Source organism: Pinus tabuliformis, chromosome X (assembly GCF_031772625.1).
Source record: "Pinus tabuliformis cultivar Carrire ecotype Pingquan chromosome X, CPIR1, whole genome shotgun sequence".
NCBI classification, from domain to species: Eukaryota; Viridiplantae; Streptophyta; class Pinopsida; order Pinales; family Pinaceae; genus Pinus; species Pinus tabuliformis.
In genome coordinates, this window is record NC_142308.1 from 1,654,282,301 (window position 1) to 1,654,304,164 (window position 21,864).

The 21,864-nt window shown below is 37.2% G+C and overlaps 1 pseudogene across 1 annotated transcript in view; it reads left to right on the plus strand.

The window, feature by feature from the left end:
- The window catches only part of LOC149146361 (RNA polymerase sigma factor sigB-like), a 294,433-nt pseudogene extending 272,998 nt beyond the window's left edge, over positions 1 to 21,435 (plus strand). The window contains exons 3-6 of the transcript XR_016264739.1: positions 18,458 to 19,483; positions 19,978 to 20,215; positions 20,353 to 20,493; positions 20,763 to 21,435. The product of XR_016264739.1 is annotated as an RNA polymerase sigma factor sigB-like (transcript). The remainder of the gene's footprint in view (positions 1 to 18,457; positions 19,484 to 19,977; positions 20,216 to 20,352; positions 20,494 to 20,762) is intronic.
- The last annotated feature ends 429 nt before the right edge of the window (positions 21,436 to 21,864 follow it).

Consider the following 21,864-nt stretch of genomic DNA (forward strand, 5'->3'; position numbering starts at 1 on the left):
TGTAGTTTTATTATGTTATTATTTTTTAATCTTTTTACTTTTTTACTCCAAAAATGGTGAAGCATGCCCATGGTTGACATCATCGTATATAATCCTATTGGTTATAAAGTTTATTTTGGTTGTACATTTTTCTTAGGAGGCCCATTTTAGACCTCAAAATTCCCCTAATGGTAAGACAGGTTGGAGTTTGAAGCAACAGATTGTACAGGTTGCAACTCGACTCTCCAATGGCACTAATAAGTAGTGACAGTAGCAGTGGGAATGCACTGAATGAGTTATGGCATAGAAGAATGGGACATCTACACTATCGGGCACTCAAGATGTTCAGGGGAATAGTAACAGGGGTTCTAAAACTTAGCACGGAACACGATGATATGTGTAGAGGATGCGTACTTGGGAAGTATGCTAAGGCAGCATTCCCAAGAAGTGACAACAGAGAAGATGATGTGTTAGGACTTATACATTCAGATATTTGTGCCCGATGTCCACTAGAGCTCTCAGTGGTGTCGAATACTTCGTCATCTTTATTGATGACCATTCCAGGAAATCCTGTATCTACTTCCCGAAGACCAAAGACGAGGTCTTCGATTGTTTTAGATAATTTAAGACTCGTGGAAAATGCCACAGTGAAGAAGATCAAGGTGCTTTGTTCAGATAATGGTGGAGAATATATTGATAAAGACTTAACAAATTTTTACGCAAAGGTAGGCATTAGAAGAGAATGGACAACTCCATATAATCCGCAGCAGAATGGAGGAGCAGAGTGGAAAAATAGAACCATAATTGGGGCTACAAAAGCTATGTTGTATGACCAAGATTTGCCTAGGTTTTTATGGGAAGAGGCATGTAACACGACAGTGTATATTCAGAACAAGACTCCTCATAGAGCATTGGGGAAGAAAACGCCAGAAGGGGTCTTCACAGGGAAGAAGCCAGAAGTTAGTCACTTCAAGATCTTTGGTAGTGTTGCTTATTGCCACGTGCCAGATGAAAAGCATACCAAATTGGATTAGACTACAAAGAATGGGTTTCTCGTTGGGTATAGTGAAACCTCAAAGGCATACAGGACCTACATTCCTAGCAATAAGAAGACTGTGGTGAGACGAGATGTGAAGTTGATGGAGGACCGAGATTTCAGGAGATCTTGTGACATTCCTATAGGTGATCATAATAAATCAACATAAGCTCCTTTGATCCAACCACAGGGGCAGCCAGTGGGACCGACAGTAGGACAGTCATAGGGATCGAGTACAGTGACTAGTACTAGTATTTCCTCAGGGGCAAGAGATCTGGGAACTTCATAGTAGATGGAGCAGTAGAGGCAAGATGAGGAGGAGCTGGTTGAACCTCCCACCACTAGTGGTCGAGCCAGCAGAGAGGTTTGTCAAACATTGAGAGATGCAGAGGATTTTATTGGAACTCCTAGGACGAACAAGAGACAATGCAGACAACTTGATAGGTACCAAGCATTGGTGGATCAGGTTGCAGAACCTTCCATCTTTAAGGAGCCTGCACAACATCAGGTGTGGGTAGATTCCATGGTAGAAGAGTATAGCTCTATCATGACGAATGATGTTTGGGAGGTGGTGCCAAGGCCTGAAGACAGGTCAGTTGTAGGTTCTAGATGGATCTACAAGATCAAGTATGCTGCAGATGGCAGTGTGGAAAAGTACAAGGCTAGGTTTGTGGCAAAGGGGTATGCACAGAAAGAAGGGATAGATTATGAGGAGACCTTCGCCCCAGTTGCTAGATACACTTTTATTTGGTTAGTTATATCCCTAGCAGCTCGGATGGGATGGAAGATTCACTAGATGAATGTTAAGACAACATTTGAATGGGGTGGTAGAGGAAGAGGTGTACATAGAACAGCCAGAGGGCTTCGAAACTCATGATAGGCACACTCATGTGTGTAGACTGAAGAAAGCTCTATACGGAATCAAGCAGGCTCCCAAGGTGTGGTATGGTTGGATTGACAGCTACTTGTAGCAGATGGGATTGTCAAGAGTGACGCAGATCCCAACCTTTACTATTTGATGGTAGAGGGTGAGCCACTCATCCTAGTATTGTATGTGGATGATCTCTTCTTGACAGGATCATCAGGGCTCATAGAGGACTGCAAGACGAACCTGGCAATAGAGTTTGATATGAAGGATTTAGGGTTGATGCACTATTTCCTAGGATTGGAAGTGTGGCAGAAGTATGGGGAGATCTTCCTTGGGCAGGGAAGATACACTACATATATTCTAAAAAGGTTCAGAATGAAGGATTGTAGACCCATGTCTACACCCATGATCACCAACTGGAAGAAGATAGATGCATCATATGACAAGGATGTCAACATCACCTTGTATAGATAGCTTATTGGGTCTCTCATGTATCTAGTCAACACTAGGATAGATATTTGCTTCGCAGTCAATACCCTCAGTCAATTTATGGTAGAGCCAAAGAGGGTACATTGGGCAGCGACAAGGCATATTTTTGAGGTATATGCGTGGAAAAGTCGAGTATGGGTTGAGATATACCCGAGGGGATGACGTCAGACTATGTGTGTTCACAAATGCAAATTGGGCAGGCAGTTCAATAGACAGGAAAAGTACCTTCGGGTATTGCTTTAGCATTTGATCAGGGATGGTTTCGTGGTGCAGCGGGAAGCAGAAGTCAGTAGCACTGAGCTCTGCAGAAGCAAAATACATGGCAACAAGCACAACTACGTGTAAAGCTATATGGCTTCGGAAGATGCTAGTAAGCTTGTTCAGGCAGAGGATGGAGGCGACCAGTGTCTACTATGATAATTAGAGTTGCATCAAGCTCTCTGAGAATCTAGTGTTTCATGACAGGTTGAAACATATAGATATTCAATGTCATTTCATCAGATATTGTGTACAGCGTGGTGCGGTCCAGCTACAGTATGTTCCCACAAAAGAGCAGGTTGCAAATATACTCACAAAAGATCTAGGGAGAGCTAAGTTCGTCTATTTCAGAGAACAGATGGGTATGGTGGAGAACCCATTTCAGTAGTAGGGACAAATTATTTTGGATGCTTCTCAGTTGCAGTAGTTGCAGTTGCAACAGCAACAGATGAGAGGGAGTTGCAGTGCAGATGCAGAGTTGACAACAGTATGGCAGTGTCAGTAGCAACACAGATGCAACATCAGAGTTGCGCAGTGGTTGGTGGGAAGTTTTGCCAGATATCAGCAACGCAACAGGAGCTGATACAGAGACAGGGTGTTATAGCGGAATGTGCAGTACTAGAGAGAGAACACAATCCTCGGTAAGAGGGAGTGTTAGTTTCTCTAGCATCAGATGTGTTCTAGCCACAGAATTTGGTGGAGAGGCTAGAATACATGAGATCTCCAAAACCCAGAAACCATTTCTGGAAATTCCGCGTAGAGATAGCTTAATTAGAATATTAACCAGTTTTTAAATATTTTCTAAGTCTAAACTTAGGGAATATGGTTAATTAATCAAAATTAATTAAGTCAAGGTGAGAATCATCTAGAAACTCACACGAATTAACTCCAAGAAGATCCTAACCATTGATTAAGTTTTAATCTTGGTCATTGGTGCTCCAACAATAGATTATAAGAGGAAGTCGATGGGCACTTGGAGAATACACCTGTGCAGACACTCAGTAATCTAGGCAGATCGATTTTCCAGTAGTAGAGTAATTCAGTAGGAGGATTCGAGCCAGAGATCGAACAACAAGTGGTAGAGGAGTGAAGCAGTATTGCAATGGAGGTTCTTAGCACCAGAAGAGTCAGATTGAGGGAGTGTGATTTTTCCTAGCGGGACTGCGCAAGGACTGTGCAGGCAGCAGCAACAGAGCAGTTCGATCTAGCTAGAGGAGTAGAGGATTTAGTCGCTGGGATTTTGATCAGGAGGACCAGTGAATTAGTTCAAGAGCCAGAGAGAAGTAGAGCTATAGATTTCAGAAGCTTCCAGAGGTAGCATCAGCAAGGCCTGTGCAAGCACTACGTCGAGGTTGACACAAAAGGCAATACGAATTGTTGAGGGGCCAGTCTTGGGAGCTGAAATCAGCTGTAGGGTGAGGAAAAATCCTCAGAATAATTTTTCCAGTGATTCTCTCAAATTGGATTGCCAGTTTGGCATCCAAATTATTGTACTCAAATTTGTTGTTGAAGAATAATAATAAAACCCTCATCTACTGCACCGATTTTCCCAAGTTGGGTTTTTCCGGGGACAATTGTCCAAAAATAACAGTGTCAAAATTCTTGTGTGTGTGCTAGAATTTTTTAGTTTCTAGTATTTTGTTTTCTGCAGTATTTTTATAGTGAAAATTGCAGTTGTGATTTTATTCATTGTTTGCTGTAGCAAATAAACTGCATAATTAAATTTACAGTTAGGAGAGTAATTTCCAATTACTGCAATAGATGAAAATTTCACAAGTTAGTCGAGAACCAGGAAGAGAAAAAACTCTACCCCTGGGTTAGGGAAAGTGTTGGAAATAATACTGAGAGGGGGGGTGAATCAGTATTATCAAATCAATAACCTTTTCATTTCCATTATCAGATTCATATACACTACTTCAGTTAAGGATAACCACGTGTGTATGCAATTGTGTTTAATGCAACTAGCGTATATCCAGTAAACTTATGATTCAGTGTGTTGATCTTCAATGAGTGCATCAGAACATTATTAACCATATGAACATTAAATAGGTGTAGTAAAACAGAACAGATCATCACACATAAGAAGCATACATGAACACCATGATATAAGGTGGAAACCCAATGTGGGTGAAACCACCTGCTGCAATTCGTCTCTATCTTCTTTTAATAAGAAACTTCTTTTTACAATATTTCTGTACTGGTGCAGTCTTATACCAATACGTAGGCTTCTACTTGCAGAAGGCTACAACCTTCTCTCGTTCTCCAGCTTCTCCTGGAAGGGAGCTACAACCCCCTTAGCTCTTGTACTAGCTGATGTACTAGTACGTAGGTGCTGACCTACAGAAGGATACAACCTTCTCTTTTCTTTCAGGGACCACGTTTCATAAATTTTCAGACTGGATCCATAAATACAAAACAATCACCACTGCAATACAATCATTAACTCTGAATCACCCAACAACTGAATCACTGAAACCCTGTCATCAAAACATAGTCACCAGAACACAGACCAGAGCCCAGAACTCTGCAACAACCACTAGAACCAACAGCAACCTGAAATATCAAATCTCATAATGTATACGCTACTTGACTGTGTCGAACCAGCGTGTATACGCCCTTTCACTAGAGAGAACACGCGTATAGATTTGAAAATAATTACTTATACCTTCGCTGCAATTTTCAACTTCAGATATACCTAGAACATAAGATATAAAGGATAAGACATGCGTCAGTATTCAGATCTATTCATAATCATACCATATAATGATAATGCATTTTAGTCTTCATGATCCTGGTCCATCAACCTTTATCAACCGCATAGGTGCCTCCTTTGTTCAGATCGAACAAAGCATCACAAACCCATAACCAGCATACTAGATTTCACACTTCATCAGATATTCATCACTTGCACACTTCCTCTCCCTTGGCCTAATGATCTTCTCCTTATATAGTCTTAGGCCTTACTCAATACCATGGTCCAAAACCACTTAGAACCAATACCTGGGACCCAATACCTGGGGTCAATACTTCGGATCAAATACCATGGACCAAATACCACAGACCAATACTTAGATTCCCAACATGTATGCGCCTTTCCTTCTATAAATATGCATGTGTACGTATATTCGACTTGGTATATGGTAAACCCGCATGTATACGCATTATTGTCACAACGAACCTGTGTATACCTCTCTGATCATTCTAGTTGTACTATGATCTGTCATCTGAGTGAGTTGCCATCAAGGACAACACCTGTATCATACCTGTATCATAATGCCAGCAATCTCCCCCTTTGGACTTGATGGCAACCACCACACCAAGTCACTCTCCCCCTTTGACATCAAGGGCAAAGGACAGTCCAAGATGTTCTTTCCGTTGGTATACCTTTTGCTGTCCATACTCTCCTTGAGTACCTTCTGAAATCTCTGATTAAGCTCCCATGCCAAGATGTACCAATCCGTCCATGCTCCCCCTGAGCACATGCAAGGTCTGCAAAAACATAACATGACTCTATACATACATCAACCAAGTGGGAATACACCATTTTTTACTCATCCACCCAACCAAGTGGGGATATACCAAATGTTTATACATGACTCAAAAACAAGAAACATTGCATCATCCATCCCATGCATAGTGGGGTAACAAAATACATCATATGACTCACAAAGACCAAGGGCCTAAACAGGACCATGATAGTTATCAGCAACTATCATACACCAAAGACTTCTAACCATAATGCCAACAATGCATTATTCGAAGCATATGCTCCCCCTGAGCCTGTGCCAACCATCATATACCATGACCGAACCATTTCCTGAGTCTGTTCTGCTGCTTTTTCTTCAGAGCTCCATATACGCGACTCTGCAGCTTCTAACTGGTATATACGCGACTTATCTTCATAATATTTGCGTATGCAAATTGGAATACTGAAGGTCTACACTTTCAGTTTTCCCTGTGTTTGTTATGTCAGCTAACTAAGTTATGCCACATCTTTCTGTCTCTAATTCTGTGTTCTTCAATACCTGGAATTGTGATGATGTATGATCCTCTTGCTTTGGAGTTCGAATTTTGCTTCTGCATTCCCTTACTTTATGTCCAAACTTGTTATATGCATAACATCTTACATGTTTCATATTCCTCCTATAGCAGTCAATGGCTTTGTGACCAAAAATATTTCAAGCAAAACAATATCCCTTGAAGTACCTGGAGCGTGATGATCTTTTTGTGTGATGGTATTGACCCATTTTGCTTCTGCATCTAGCTGCAATATGTCCAAAGTTATGACATACATAACATTCAACATTATTCATTTGAGGAAATAACCGACTATCACTTCCATAGTTAGGAGGAAAAGATCTTCTTTGAAGAATTTCTTTCCTTGGTTGTTGCTAGGGTTGACCACTTATCTCTTCGTTGATCATTTCAGATTTTGCATTAGAATTATTTTCCTCAACCTGTGAGCTAGATTCACCTTCGACAACTTCATAAAAACCAAGACGAGTTTTGATAGCAGGGGATCTTTGACTACTAAGAATATCATCCAAAATCTTAGTACTGTCTTGAAATCGTAACAGTTTATCCTTTTCTTCTAATTTACCTTTTAAGATATTTACCTCAACCTAATGTTGTTCTTCCTTTTCCAGATATTGCTTCCTTATGTTTTCTTCAACTTTTCTTCCTTCTTCCACTTGTTGCCTTAATTCAAGCACTTCATGTTCTTGTTCTTCAAGAGCTTCTTTATTCTGCTTCTTTGATTCTTTAAGATCTTCTTTTAGAGAGAGGATCTTAGATTCAAGTCTTTGAATTGTTATGCTCTGATCTTTTACTACATCCTGCAGCTGCTCCCTTACTCTGGTTACTGTCTCCAACTATTCTTTTAATCTGGTAACTTCTTCTGTTTCTACGTCCTTATTTTCATATGCCATGAGAAGTCTAATGTCTTCATCACTATTGGATGAGTCATTACTTTTATCATGAGTATAATAACTTGTATTAACTTCTGCATACATCTTTCCTTTGTTATGAGGGCATCTAGCAGCGTAGTGACCAACTCTACCACAAGAAAAGCATTTGAAAGGTAGCTTACCTTTGAACCTTCCAGATCCCCATTCAAGATTCTTGACAAAATTTACCTCATATTCTTCTTCTGAAATGTATCTTGATTCACTGAGTTTTTCTTTTCCATTTGTTGATACTTTAAATGCGAATTCTCTCATATCTGATGGTCCTCCTTTTCTCATCTCAAAAGCAGTTAAGATTCCGTGAAGCTGCATCATAGTGATTTTCTGCAGATCCTCCTTTTCTTCTATGGCAGACACTTTGGATTCAAATTTAGTAGACAAGGATCTCAAAACTTTCTCAACTAAGACAACTTCCTTAATTTCTTCACCCAGATTCCTCATACAATTGACAATCTCATCTATACGCAGGAAGTAATTAGCTATGCTTTCATTACTATGCATATTAAGAGTTTCATACCGTATTCTGAGAGTTTGAAGCTTAGCACGTTTTACCTGATCATCTCCTTCGTAGCTTAGAATGATTTTATCCCATATTTCTTTGGCTGATTTGAACTGCATGACCTTGACAAATTCTGATTGTGACAAACTTCCCAATAAGATAGTAACAACTTTGGCATTGAGTTCATATTGCTTTCTACCTGCTGTATCTGTAGGAGTTGCTGATGGATATGTATATCCTCCTTCCATGATTCCCCAAACATCTGTTCCAAGTGATTGTAGATATGTTGTGGTTCTTATCTTCCAGTAGAAAAAATTGCTCCCATCGAAGATTGGTGGTCTGATGGATCCCTCTCTTTCGTGATTACTCATCCTGATGGATCTTCCTTCAAGCGATCACACTCCTTCTGAAGGACCCGCTCTGATACCAATTGTTGGAAATAATACTGAGAGGGGGGGTGAATTAGTATTATCAAATCAATAATCTTTTCATTTCCATTATCAGATTCATATATGCTACTTCAGTTAAGGATACCCGCGTGTATATGCAACTGTGTTTAATGCAACTAGCGTATATCCAGTAAACTTATGATTCAGTTAGTTGATCTTCAATGAGTGCATCAGAACATTATTAACCATATGAACAGTAAACAGGTGCAGTAAAACAGAACAGATCATCACACATAAGAAGCACACATGAACACCATGATATAAGGTGGAAACCCAATGTGGGTGAAAACCACCTGCTGCAATTCATCTCTATCTTCTTTTAATAAGAAACTTCTTTTTACAATATTTCTGTACTGGTGTAGTCTTATACCAGTACGCAGGCTTCTACCTGTAGAAGGCTACAACCTTCTCTTGTTCTCCAACTTCTCCTGGAAGGGAGCTACAACCCCCTTAGCTCTTGTACTAGCTGATGTACTAGTACGTAGGTGTTGACCTACAGAAGGCTACAACCTTCTCTTTTCTTCTAGGGACCATGTTTCATAAATTTTCAGACTGGATCCATAAATACAAAACAATCACCACTGCAATACAATCATTAACTCTGAATCACCCAACAACTGAATCACTGAAACCCTGTCATCAAAACACAGTCACCAGAACACAGACCAGAGCCCAGAACTCTGCAACAACCACTAGAACCAACAACAACCTGAAATATCAAATCTCATAATGTATACGCTACTTGACTGTGTCGAACCAGCGTGTATACGCCCTTTCACCAGAGAGAACCCGCATACAGATCTGAAAATAATTACTTATACCTTCGCTGCAATTTTCAACTTTAGATATACCTAGAACATAAGATATAAAGGATAAGACATGTGTCAGTATTCAGATCTATTCATGATCATACCATATAATGATAATGCATTTTAGTCTTCATGATCCCGGTCCATCAACCTTTATCAACCGCATAGGTGCCTCCTTGGTTCAGATCGAGCAAAGCATCACAAACCCATAACCAGCATACTAGATCTCACACTTCATCAGATATTCATCACTTGCACACTTCCTCTCCCTTGGCCTAATGATCTTCTCCTTATATAGTCTTAGGCCTTACTCAATACCATGGTCCAAAACCACTTAGAACCAATACCTGGAACCCAATACCTGGGGTCAATATCAAATACCATGGACCAAATACCACGGACCAAAACTTAGATTCCCAACATGTATGCGCCTTTCCTTCTGTAAACATGTGTGTGTACATATACGCGACTTGGTATATGGTAAACCCGCATGTATACGCATTATTGTCACAGCGAACCTGCGTATACCTCTCTTATCATTCTAGCTATACTATGATATGCATCTGAGTGAGTTGCCATCAAGGACAACACCTGTATCATAATGCCAACAAAAAGCAAGTGGATATGAGGGAGGGATTCCTATTTGAGAAAAATGAATGCTTACTCGAATATAATTTGTTTAACCAAGCTATGAGAGCGGGGTTAATCAAGCTACCAGGATTTCTTCTAGTATAAGATTTTGTAAATGGAGGAATAAGTGGAGTTGCCACCCAAATAGGAAACTAACCCAAATGTCCAGGTGCAGATAGAAACTAGAGGATGATGTCATGATGAAGATGAGAAACAATATTTTAATGGTGCCAAAATGTGGCTTTGCCGGATTAGATGAAAATATGAAAGGATGGAGAAAATGTCATTGAAGCACCGAGAACAAGATAAATTTATCTCCGGCAACGACGCCAAAAATTGTTCTCGCTCAAATTTTATAGGCACGAAGCGACAACGATCAGGACGGGGGCTGTCAATCTGATCCCCGCCCTCTCAGTACTAGCTATCTCCCAACAACAGGCTATGGGGGGTAGTCCCTATGAAATGTGAAGATGAAAAGACCCATTGGCAACCAATACGTCCAGGAGACACAACTGAATGGCCTAACAACTTGGTTAATTTAGCAAGCTTAATGATTAGATTAGATTATCTTGAGAGATCAATGCCTTAATGGAGTCAAAATACTTGCTTAATTGAATTATCTACCAAGCTACCGGATGAACAGTTGCTGCTTCAGGATGCTTCACTATCCTATATGAGATGCAACACCTAAAAACTAAGTGAGATGCAGGATCTTGGTTTATTTTAAATTATATGCCTAATTAGGTGAATCCTTTCTCCTAGCTTCTTTGAGGCTAGTCTCTAGAGTAAGTTGTGGAGAGAAACCGAGGGGAAGCAAGTTATGGCTTGATTAACGATCCCTCCCCTTGAGTTCTAACCACTCGATGCCTCCGGTGTTGCAAAGACTATGGTTTTGACCACTGCAAGGTCACTGTGTTAACCACTAAAGAGAGTCTATCCTTCGCAAGCTAAAAGAGAAAATGTGGTCCTATCTTTTTATCAACCAAGCTTATGCATGGAGGTAAATTGATTAGTGCAAGACAATGCCTCGAATGTAGATGCAATATGAGGGAATGCTTCAATAAGATTATTAATTAGATTAAGTACTCCAATAAGATAAATTATTTAAATTCACATGCTTGTAGTGATATTCAATATGAGAGCAATTAAATGAAGCACTTAAAGAGCAATTGAACAACTATCTCAAGTGAAGCAAGATAAACAATTGCAGTGAAACACAAGTGCACAATTATCAAGAGATTACTTATTATTGTGCTACTTAATGTTACTTAAGAACAAACTGAAGCACTTAATGAGACAAGGCTAACAATTCAAGCGAAATGAAATTAACAATTCCAATTAGGGCTTATCAATTATGTCAACAAGACCATATCTTATGACTAGCAATATTATTTAGTGATTAGGCAAGCTACCAATTATATCATAAACCAATGAAGCACATTGGATGACAATAGAGACAAGCTCAAAATGTGATTGCTTATAATGATGATGCAAAGATGCAAAGGTGCAAGAGGAAAGTCAAGACAAGACTAGTATTAAGATACCAAAGCAACTTAAGATATTGGAGAGCTCCTTTTGCAATAACTCACTGTTATAGATCAACAAACAAGTTACTCAATAGCAGTTCCAAAAATCACTTGAAAACAATCACTATTTCAATGATAAACCTTTAGCAATTAGATAGATTACCTTTAGACTTGTCAGGCTGCAAACTTATATCAATTTTCTGCAATATAGATTAGACCTCAAGAATGCATAGGACAACCAACATAAATCAACAAGCTTGATGAATTAAACCCCTATAATCAAAGTGCGATGCCTTATATGAGTTATTAGATTATTAAGAGGTTACTTTGGATTATTCTTTGATTTGTTTGCCACTGCTAACAAAAAATCAGATTGTTGTAGGTTCTTTATCCAGTAGATGACAATCAATTATATGCTAATATGGACTCTTAAATGCATATATAGAATAGCCAGTTCGCAAAGAATACTTTTAATGCCAAGAAGAACAAGCTAGGCTAGGAAAAGACCACTGAAACCTCTAGATCGAATCTCTAAAATTTATATCGGACCTTTGAATATTCAAATCAGTTAATTATTAACAGAGAGATCAACAGCTTTTGACAAGATCTATTCACATAAATGCATGAAAACAAAGCCATAACACTTATAATGTTCTTGAAATTAATATGTGGTGAATTTAGAGTGTTTTTAGGTTTGTTTCTTTTGAATTTAAGGTCTGCAATAAAATGTTCAGATTTGATTTGATTTATGCAACAAGTGAAAGAGAAGGTAAGAAAAGAGATCAAACCCTTTAGGCCTCTAGGCCTAAGTCCAATGGCTGATTTAGCTAGCCAAGACACCAATGAGGCCAGTTTTAGTCTTGAAGTGCAAATTGTGGGCTTGCCAACACCTGTAACCACAAATGTAAGTCTGAAATAAAATAGACCAACCATCAAAAAATGCCTTCAAACTCAAGAATCCACCAGCCTACAAAACAACGTTAGAAAATAATTTGCCCAAGAAAGCCCCAGTTGGTGCAACATAAAGACCCTTTAAGAATAGCGACTTCCTCTTCCAAGCCCAACGTCCAGATTTGGTGATATGGGTTTTGTAGATCATGGACCAATAAGGGGATATATACTTTGAAGCCCCACAAAATCCTTTCCAAAATAAAAACGCTAGCCAAAAAATGGGTAAAAACCCTCAAAACCCCAGTCATTGGGCAAGAATCTTTAGATTTGCAAAATAACTCACTTCTTCAAATCGATGGGGCTTTCACTTGCCAAAAGTCTTTAAACACAAAATCCTCACAACCAAAAACTATATTTAGACAACCCACGTTAGATAAATACAAAAATATATATACAAAACAACAAAAAATCCCAAAACCCCAAGTGCTACAAAATTAAAACAAAGGTTAGAAATAATTTACAAACATTTACAATATTTACAAATTAAAATTACAAGCTCTCATTAGCAAATTAGTTCTTTTTGGCCCAAGATCAAACAAAAATTATTTTTAAGAATTTTGAAATAAAATTTATAGATGAATAATTTCGTAAGATAGCCAAGCCAAAACCCTCTTGCAAAATAATTTACCAAAACGAAAGCTTAGAACCCAAACAAGGTCGGCTTTGCTCCACAGTCTATGAAGTTGGGGCCCAAGGGCTAGCGTACTTGTATATCTCTATAGATTCTTAAGATAAACTATTAGCTCATATGGTGAATCAGATCACCTAAGATACTTGTATCAATAGAATGTTCCTATCACTAACAAATGAAATAACAGTTAAAAAATATTATTTAGCACAATATAGGATAAACACATGGCCAATGCATACCACAGATCAACAGATAGAAGAACACCATGAGGTGAACCCCAAAGTCTTTCTATTATGATAAAAAATGTTCTTAGCAAAGTTGTAGCCTAGTACAAAAGAAAATCACCTTATCCAAATATGGGAAAATAGAAGCTAAATGGCTTCTTTATATAGAGAAACTCCTCCAAGTGAAAAATAACAGCTATTTGGCTTGATCCTCTTCAAATTAATCTCGATTGTCGAAAATAACTTGATTATCTTTTAATGTCCACCATCGAATTTTAATTTTGAGGAAAAAATCGAATTTCTCTTAAAACCCATTTTTTATTAATAAAAAAAGTAATATTTTGGATTAATTTCCTCAAAAACTTGACTTTGACTTAACCACCAAGGTCCAAAGGTTCATTTTTTCTTAAAATATCCATTTTTCCTTTGGTGTGGGACCTCCAAAAATTGATTTCTTTTTGACCTACGATTTTATTATTATTTTCCACTTGGAGAAAACTTAATTTCTCTATAATTATTTTTTGACTCAAAATTAATTAATTTTCTGGCTTAAGATTTTATTTAATTGAGTTAGAAAAATTAATTAATTGACTATAAAAGGGATTACTAATTTTTTCCGCCCTCAAATGTTTTAGCCATGGTTTTTGATTGCAAGGGACCATGCACTAAAATATTTTTTACATAAGATAATTACAAATTCAACCCTTACAAGGGAAAATACATATTCAGGCTTAGACCCTCAAGACATTACCCAATTCTACAACACAATATGATCTAGTATGAAATGAGGTGTGCTTGTAATAAAATCATTTAGCCAATGTGTTAAATTGATTCCCAAACATACTTTTACAATAGACTCGATATAACACTAGGATTCACCTCAGACCTTGTCAACCAATTCCACTCTAGCTTTTGGGTTTTAAGCTAGAAGAAAAACTCCGCTGATTGGGGGGGTTAAAAACTTCCTAGGATGAAATACTTTGCCAAGATCAGAGACTTACCTAGGTTTTGTTACATAATGAAATGGTCATACTAGCATCCTTTACAATAAAATTGCAGATATTGGGTTTGCAATGATATATTTGTGTTGGCTGATGACTTTGATCTTTGAAAACATTTGATACTTCAATGCAAATGAGATCAAGACAAGAGCTACTCCAATGCAAATTGAAGCAAGTTAGATTTAAAATTATGCTAATGATAATTAGATCAAGTAGTTAACCATATTACTCAATGAAATCAAAACAAGCCAACTAAGAGATGATTAGAAACTAGATCTAGAAAGTAGATAATGAAAAATCAAGATGGATCAAGTGATTGAAACTTCTTTTCAAAATGAAAGTTAGATCTAGATCTAAGAGCTAGATGATGTAATGAACAAGTTAGTGATTAACCATTCAAGAGATTCTCCTACCAAAAGAGGAGATGGGATACCATGGGGAAAAATCCCAATCTCCCTCCAAGAAAAATATTTTTATTAATGTTACAAGATGAACCCTCTTAGACAAGAATGAAGGGTTTACAAAATGGAGTTTTAATACCCTTCCTCAACATACAATGAGAGAAAATTTTATAATGATTTACAAAATAAGCAAATTTCTCTCAAGATAGGAATCGATTTTCCTCCTAATGAGATTTTCTCAGGCAACTTAACGTCCAAGCTCCAAGGGGAAAATACTGGTTTTAAGTGAAAAACCTTCTTATGCTTGCGGCTAAGGGATAGAAGCTTCAAAAAATGTAAACTTTAAATTTATCAAGTCTCCCAGAATTTTAATCTCAAATTCCCAAGCCTAAAAATGAAAACGACTTGCCAAAAAATTTCGATCTTGCTTCAGAAAATGAAGACGACCTCCAAAATTTTTTCGATCTATAATTTAGCTTTGAAACCCTAGCCATCTAGGAGAGAGGAGAGGGTTTGATGAATGAGAAAGTGTTGAGCTTCAAAATTTTAGTTTGTCTCTTGATCCTCAAGCTTCAACCTGCAAATTTTTTTTCAAGAAAATTCTCCAAGCCAAACCCTTATTCCTTTCTTCAAATCTGTAAGAAAATAGAGAAAAAATCCAAGCTATATACAAGATATATATATATACACAAAAATTGGTTAGAAATACATACAAAATTTACAGATCCACTAGCCCAAAGAGTGTTAGTAAGTACAACTCTGCTCTTGGGTAGCAAAATATAAGCTCTAAAATTGTTGAATCATTCAATGAAAGCTCATTAGAAAAGAGAAATAGATCTTGAAATATAGAATGATTTGAAGCAATGGCAAGAAAACTCCGTTCAAAATAAATCTTATGATAAGCCTTTGAGGGAGATCTAAGTGGGTTCTTCCACTTCTATGATTGAGAGTTGGTTAGTCCAACCAAAAATGTCTTCGAACGCTCAAGATCTGATTCAGAAAAATATTTCTACACACTTTCAAAATATTTTGTTAGATCCAAATGGGATTAGATAGTATAATGAAAAGGAATACTAGGGGATCAACTCAAAACCCACTAGCGTTTCCAGATCTAGAGTATTTCCCTAATCCAAATATCAATATAAGATAACTATACACCAATAAATCCAAAATGGCAAATGGAAATAACAATTTATAGCACTAGTAGAACATTAAGCACAAGAGAATCAAAAAAATATTACCATAATCATGGAAGAATAACACCACAGAAATTTTACCCCCAAAGACTTTATTATTCAGAAAAATCTAGTACAAAACTTCCGATAGAGTTCCCAGAGCCAAGAGCTTGATTACATGATGTTACAAGGAGGAGCTTAGAGCCTTCTTAAATAGAAAAATGAGAGAGATAGACCCCTCTCCAAGTGAAAATGGCTAGATCCAAGTGCTAACAGCTAGATCTCCTCCAAAACATTTCTATCCCTTGATGAGCTAGCACAAATTTCTAGGAGGGAATTCGTTTTCCTTGAGGGAGGAGCTGGATTGACCAAAATTTGATCCCATAGTGGTTTGGACCACTAAAATATTTTTCTTTATTTTTCTCCTCGAGAATCTCTCATTCAAAATAACAATCTTGGACCAAGCCTTCTATATACCTCGATGTTGGTGGCATTGACTGTTGAGCTCCCTTCATGACCCTAGTAAAAATGTACACTTACTCTATTATTCATGACCCTAGTAAAAATGTACAATTCACTCAAGCAAAATCATTAATTAGGATGTTAAGTTTTTTCTATCTTATTTTAATGCTCAGAGGGTGATCTTGATGAGGAGGATCCCAATATGGACAACGAATTTGATGTTATGTAGCTATTTGTTGTAGCATGATTTTCTTTATATTTCGGAGGCCATTTAGAGTCTCCCTATTGATCTATTTTGATTCACTCGGTGATATTTTGTTTATGTGCACCCTTGCTATATACAATAGAAATCTTGCATATTTGAGTATAATAATTCGAATTCATGTGGATGCACATGAATTATATGTTCTTTTCAAATTTGAATTTCTATGTTTTTTTGGTCGACCAATCTTTTGGTCCTGTTCCAATAACATTATTGAGGATGACCATTTTCCATAAGGCAAACAAGGGGAAATCCATTGTTTTCATTGCCATGATTCATCTCATGAGATGCATTTATTTTTGTTTTGATATGATTATGTATCATTCTATTAGATCTTATGATGTAGGACAAATATCATGTTTCAATATCAATGTCTGATGTATCACTTGACATCCTATGCATCTTATATATCAATTTTATTTCATATTTATGTAGCAACCTGTTTGTTTGATGTTGTTGTTGTTTTAGAAGTTAAAACAATGAGAAAAAAAATATTTTTGTATTTTTTAAAATTTCCTGATAATTTCCAATATTTTTCTCAATATTGCTGACAATTTAAATTTTGGATGCCTGGCAATAAATTGCTGATAACAATAAATGTAATCTTGATATAAAGTCTCCAAGTCAATGTCTTTACCGTGATACAACTATATATCAAGACATGAAAAATAGACAATTAAAGTATTGAAATTAATATCAAGAGGGTCCCCAGGGAAATAAACTCATAACACAATCATTAGTTAGGCATTAAAATTGGTGGAATGTCATCAATACACAAAATTCCACATTTTGGCTGGGTTGCTGCTCCACCACGGGGTATATGCACTCCAATGGATTTGCTATGCAAAATTTCTACAATTCTCCCATCATGCTGCAGAGTCAAGTTCCACAAAGCTGCAGTCCAATCCCCAGTTGGTCACAGGTTAAATTTCCACATAGTGCAGAAGTTAGAACTGTACATTACAGAACTCTCAACTAACTAATTTTGCAACTAATCCAGGTTGGCATCATCACATACCAAAGTTTTGCTCCTCAAAATGTTGCAAGCTTCCTTAAGTGCTTATTGATGATTCATATATCCAGGTTGCCATGCAGAAAATGGAAGTTACTACGCTCTGTCATGAAGTCACATACATTCATAAAACCAGCCCAAAAATCATCTAAAGGCTACACTTTATCTTGGGAAATGTTCTCCAAGCTGACACCCAGAGGCCCAAGATGTGAGAAATAAATGCTCTATGGTGTCAAAAATGAGCAAATGGTGTGGTATATAGAGTTTGTTCCTCAGCCCTTTGAACCCTTACTGGCCGATGTGCAGTTCTTTGGTAGTGCTGCTTTAATGGAGCCTGCCAACATAGAACCATATCACTGATCACTACTATTGTGGACTGGCTGATATGGAGCTTTAAGATCGTGTGAGGGGCATTTTTTGAATCTGTTGACACTCCTGTGGCTTCGTTTTCATCTATCAAAAGAATTATTAATTATTTATACTTCACCTAAGCTATTTGAGCCTCTAAATTATTTCTTTTCTTTGACTTTTACTTGGGCTGTAGCAAGTTGAAAATATTTTGTTGTGATGGTTGGCTTCTTTCTGATGGTTAGTGGCATTCCTCTCTATGTTGTAGACAGTCCCAGGGTATTTTGTGTATGGTGATTCTTGCTTCTATCATACATGGGTACCTCTGTTAAAGAGTCTTGCTAACATATTTCTCAAAGTTGAGTGCTTCTTCAACTTAGAAGTTATAAAAGGTTGATTTTTTATTCTTATTGAAAAGTTATTTTTCTCACAATGGTTGGTTTGTTCATTTCTGATCAACCTGTGATGTTTCTTCTTTTTCAGGATACAAACGAAGAAAACAATTCACAGCAACTTAAAATTTTCATCCCAGTCACATATAGCTGGAATTTATATCAAATCGATACATATGACGAAGCACTTGACTCAAATTTTGATTCCTGGTAAAAGACCTAACTGTTATATTATTCTTTCCTGAGTTGTTTCCACAATTCTTCTGTGCAGTAAATGGAGACTGGAGTGCAAGAGAACAATAGTTTTCCTCCCACTTGGGGTCTAACTGGGTCCTGGGATATGGGGTCATGTAAAGAAATTCAGTATTCATGTGCAATATGAGACATAGACAATTCGAGTTTGTTGATTTTGCATTGCTTGTAGTCTGGCACCGTTATCACAACAGTTGCAGGTGCATTCTCTTCCTTCCAGTGGATCTCAGCAAATCTTGCAGTCTTTATGCACAAACCCATCAGTAGCCAGGGAAAGCTTGACTGTGAATGAAGAGGCCCTGCTGCCATAGCTGTGATAGATGTTGCATCCTTTGCAAAGTCAGCAGTCAAAGTTGTATTAGCAAGAGCTCAGGCCCTTTCAGGTGCTGATATCCACAGCAACTTTCTTTATACAGAACCTTCACAACCTTCAAGTGAAGATCATGACAATATCCAGATGAATGGATCCATGACTATGTTGGGGAACTGTAAATTGTTCAACTTAAACATACGAGAAAATAGATCACAGTTGGATCAGCAGCAGCACCAGTCAGATACCCCTATCAATGTGCAACTTCCTAAGCAGCACCAGTCAGATACCTCTATCAATGTGCAATTTCCTAAGCAGAATGTGTTTGTCAGGTCTAACAGACGAATCGAGAGAAATTCTAAGAGGAATCGGATCTCACAGAAAACTAAGGAAGCTACTTCTGTAATTGCTTCTTCAGAAGTATGTCAAAAGGGAAGGAATCCAGTGATAGCTAGCTATGTCCCTACCGATCCTATTTCTTCACTCCTACAAGAACCAGAGAGTAGAAAGCTTTTATCTGCAAGTGAGCAAGCAGAATTATCAAAGGGAATGCAGGCATGTTTGAGACATCTAAAATCTTAGCTTAGATTGTCAGTTTCTATGTAATGAATGTCCTTCCAGAGTGCACATTTAATGTGGAGAGATTAGCTTTTGCTTATTCAAAGAGTTAAAACTTAAAACTCACTGTCCGTTTTGTAGATTTAAATACAAGCAATTGAAAAATTCCAGAAAATGGTGGTTTAGAGGATAAAGAAAGGGAAGCATTGAAAACCTTTACATTAAAAAAAAACTAAATATTTTATAAAACTATTATATTTATTTAACAAAATTTTTCCTAGTTCTGGTAATTTTTTAAAACTACTACAAAGTTTTTTGTATGTTTCACAGAACTTCTGTGTTTTTTTTCTTCTCCTACCTCTTAGATTCTTTGCCGTTTAGGTTGTCAATTCTCTGGATAAAGCTTTCTGACAGCCTTTGCAAGGAATTAAACAATACTAGTACAAAATCTATGCAATGTTGAATTACTATGTTTTGTTTCATGCTTTTAGGACCTACTGAAATTAGAGAAAGTAAAGGCTGGTTTGCAAGCACAGTTTGGCCGTCAACCAACTTCAATTGAGTGGGCAAAACTTAAAAGCTATTGGCATCAACCAGAAGTCTTTGGATTCACGTTTACAAGCAGGGTTAAAATGCAGAGATAGGATGATTAAGAGTAATATTCGTTTGGTTATCTCTATTGCAAAACAGTATCAAGGGTATGGCACGAGTCTTCAAGATCTTATTCAGGTTGGTTGTCTAAAATATTGTCTGATGTTTTTGCAGTCTGTCTTAAAGGTTGTTTTTGGATTATATGCCTTTTTTATTGATTATGTTACACGAAAGTGCTCACAATAATTTGATCGCTATCCACTTTACCATGGCAGGAGGGATCCATGGGTCTTATGCAGGCCGTGGAGAAGTTTGATTACAAAAAGGGTTACAAATTTTCTACTTATGCTTATTTTTGGATAAAAGAAGCTCTGACAAGAGCTATAGCTGATCACTCGAGGATCATCCGGTTTCCTGTATGAAGTGTCTCTCACTGAGATGGATTTGTCTACAATCTTTTTCAAGCAAAAGTGCCTGTGACTTTGTTGTTGAAAAATTAATTAGTTAACAATTACAGAAAATTGATAGTGCGTGGCGATGAAATGGATCAATATGCTTTGTCTTAATATAATGTAGCATAATTGTGATGGTTGTTTTTATACACATTTTGGGAAAAGTAAATATGTGTTTCTCATAGTCTTTTCCCTTACGGATAGTTTGATTATCATGCTGAATGTTTGTCTAGGGGCATATATTCAAAGTTTTGGCTCGAATGAATGAGGCAAAAAAGTTACTATACCAGGAACATGGAAGGCATCCAAGAGACGAGGAAATTGCTGAAGTTGTAGGCTTGACAGTTGATAGGCTGAAAATGATTATAAAGTCTGCAAGGACTCCAAAATCACTTGACCAGCCTGCTAGGAAGGACCAGAAACCAACTTTAGCGGTGTACTTAAGATTACGACAGTAACTCTTTTATGGTGCTCTTATTTCTGCATTTGATCTAGTTCATTAATTTAAGAAAATAATCAGTTCATACAATTTTCTTCAGGAAATCATTGCAGATCCAAATGATGAAAGCCCCGATTCCATCATCACAAAGCGGTTGTTGAAACAAGATGTTGACAAACTCTTGCAAACACTTACACCTAGGTAAAGAGATGTAATAAGCTTACGATATGGCTTGGATGGTGGTGGAATGAGGAGCTTTAGAGTAGGTAATATCTCTAATATCGGCACAGAGAGGATCCGGCAAATAGAATCGAAAGCTTTGAGAAAGCTAAAGCAACCAAAGAAGAGTAAATATCTAAGACATTACTTGGGTGTGTTGAATGGCATGTGACAAGCAGTGTATATTTGAAGTGGTCATAAGATGTTTACATTATACTCTTTTCTCAATGCATATACGTTCATTTGGTTTTTTGAGAGGTCATGATGGTAGCAAGATTATCTGTTAATATGGTAGATCAGTTAATGCACTGTAAATAAAATCTTACTGTGATGGTAGAAACATCATCTGTTATTCTTGTAGATCAGTAAATGTAGTGTACATATAATTTTACTGTCAGACACATAGTAGCAAGATTTTGATACCAATCCAAATATGATTTGGTAATAAAAAATAAGTAACGGAAGTATGGCTCCAATACTGTAATTTACATCAATATACATCTTCACAGAGACAAAAAACTGCATTTTTTTTTGCAAATTTTATAGAAAGTTCAACCTCATAAACGGGCATAAAAAGACTATTCTTTGTAAACATGACAACTTCATATTATAAGTCTTTGAGGGTTTTAAAAAAATTGACCTTTTTCTCGGATTTATAAGTGGGCAGGTTTTAAAGG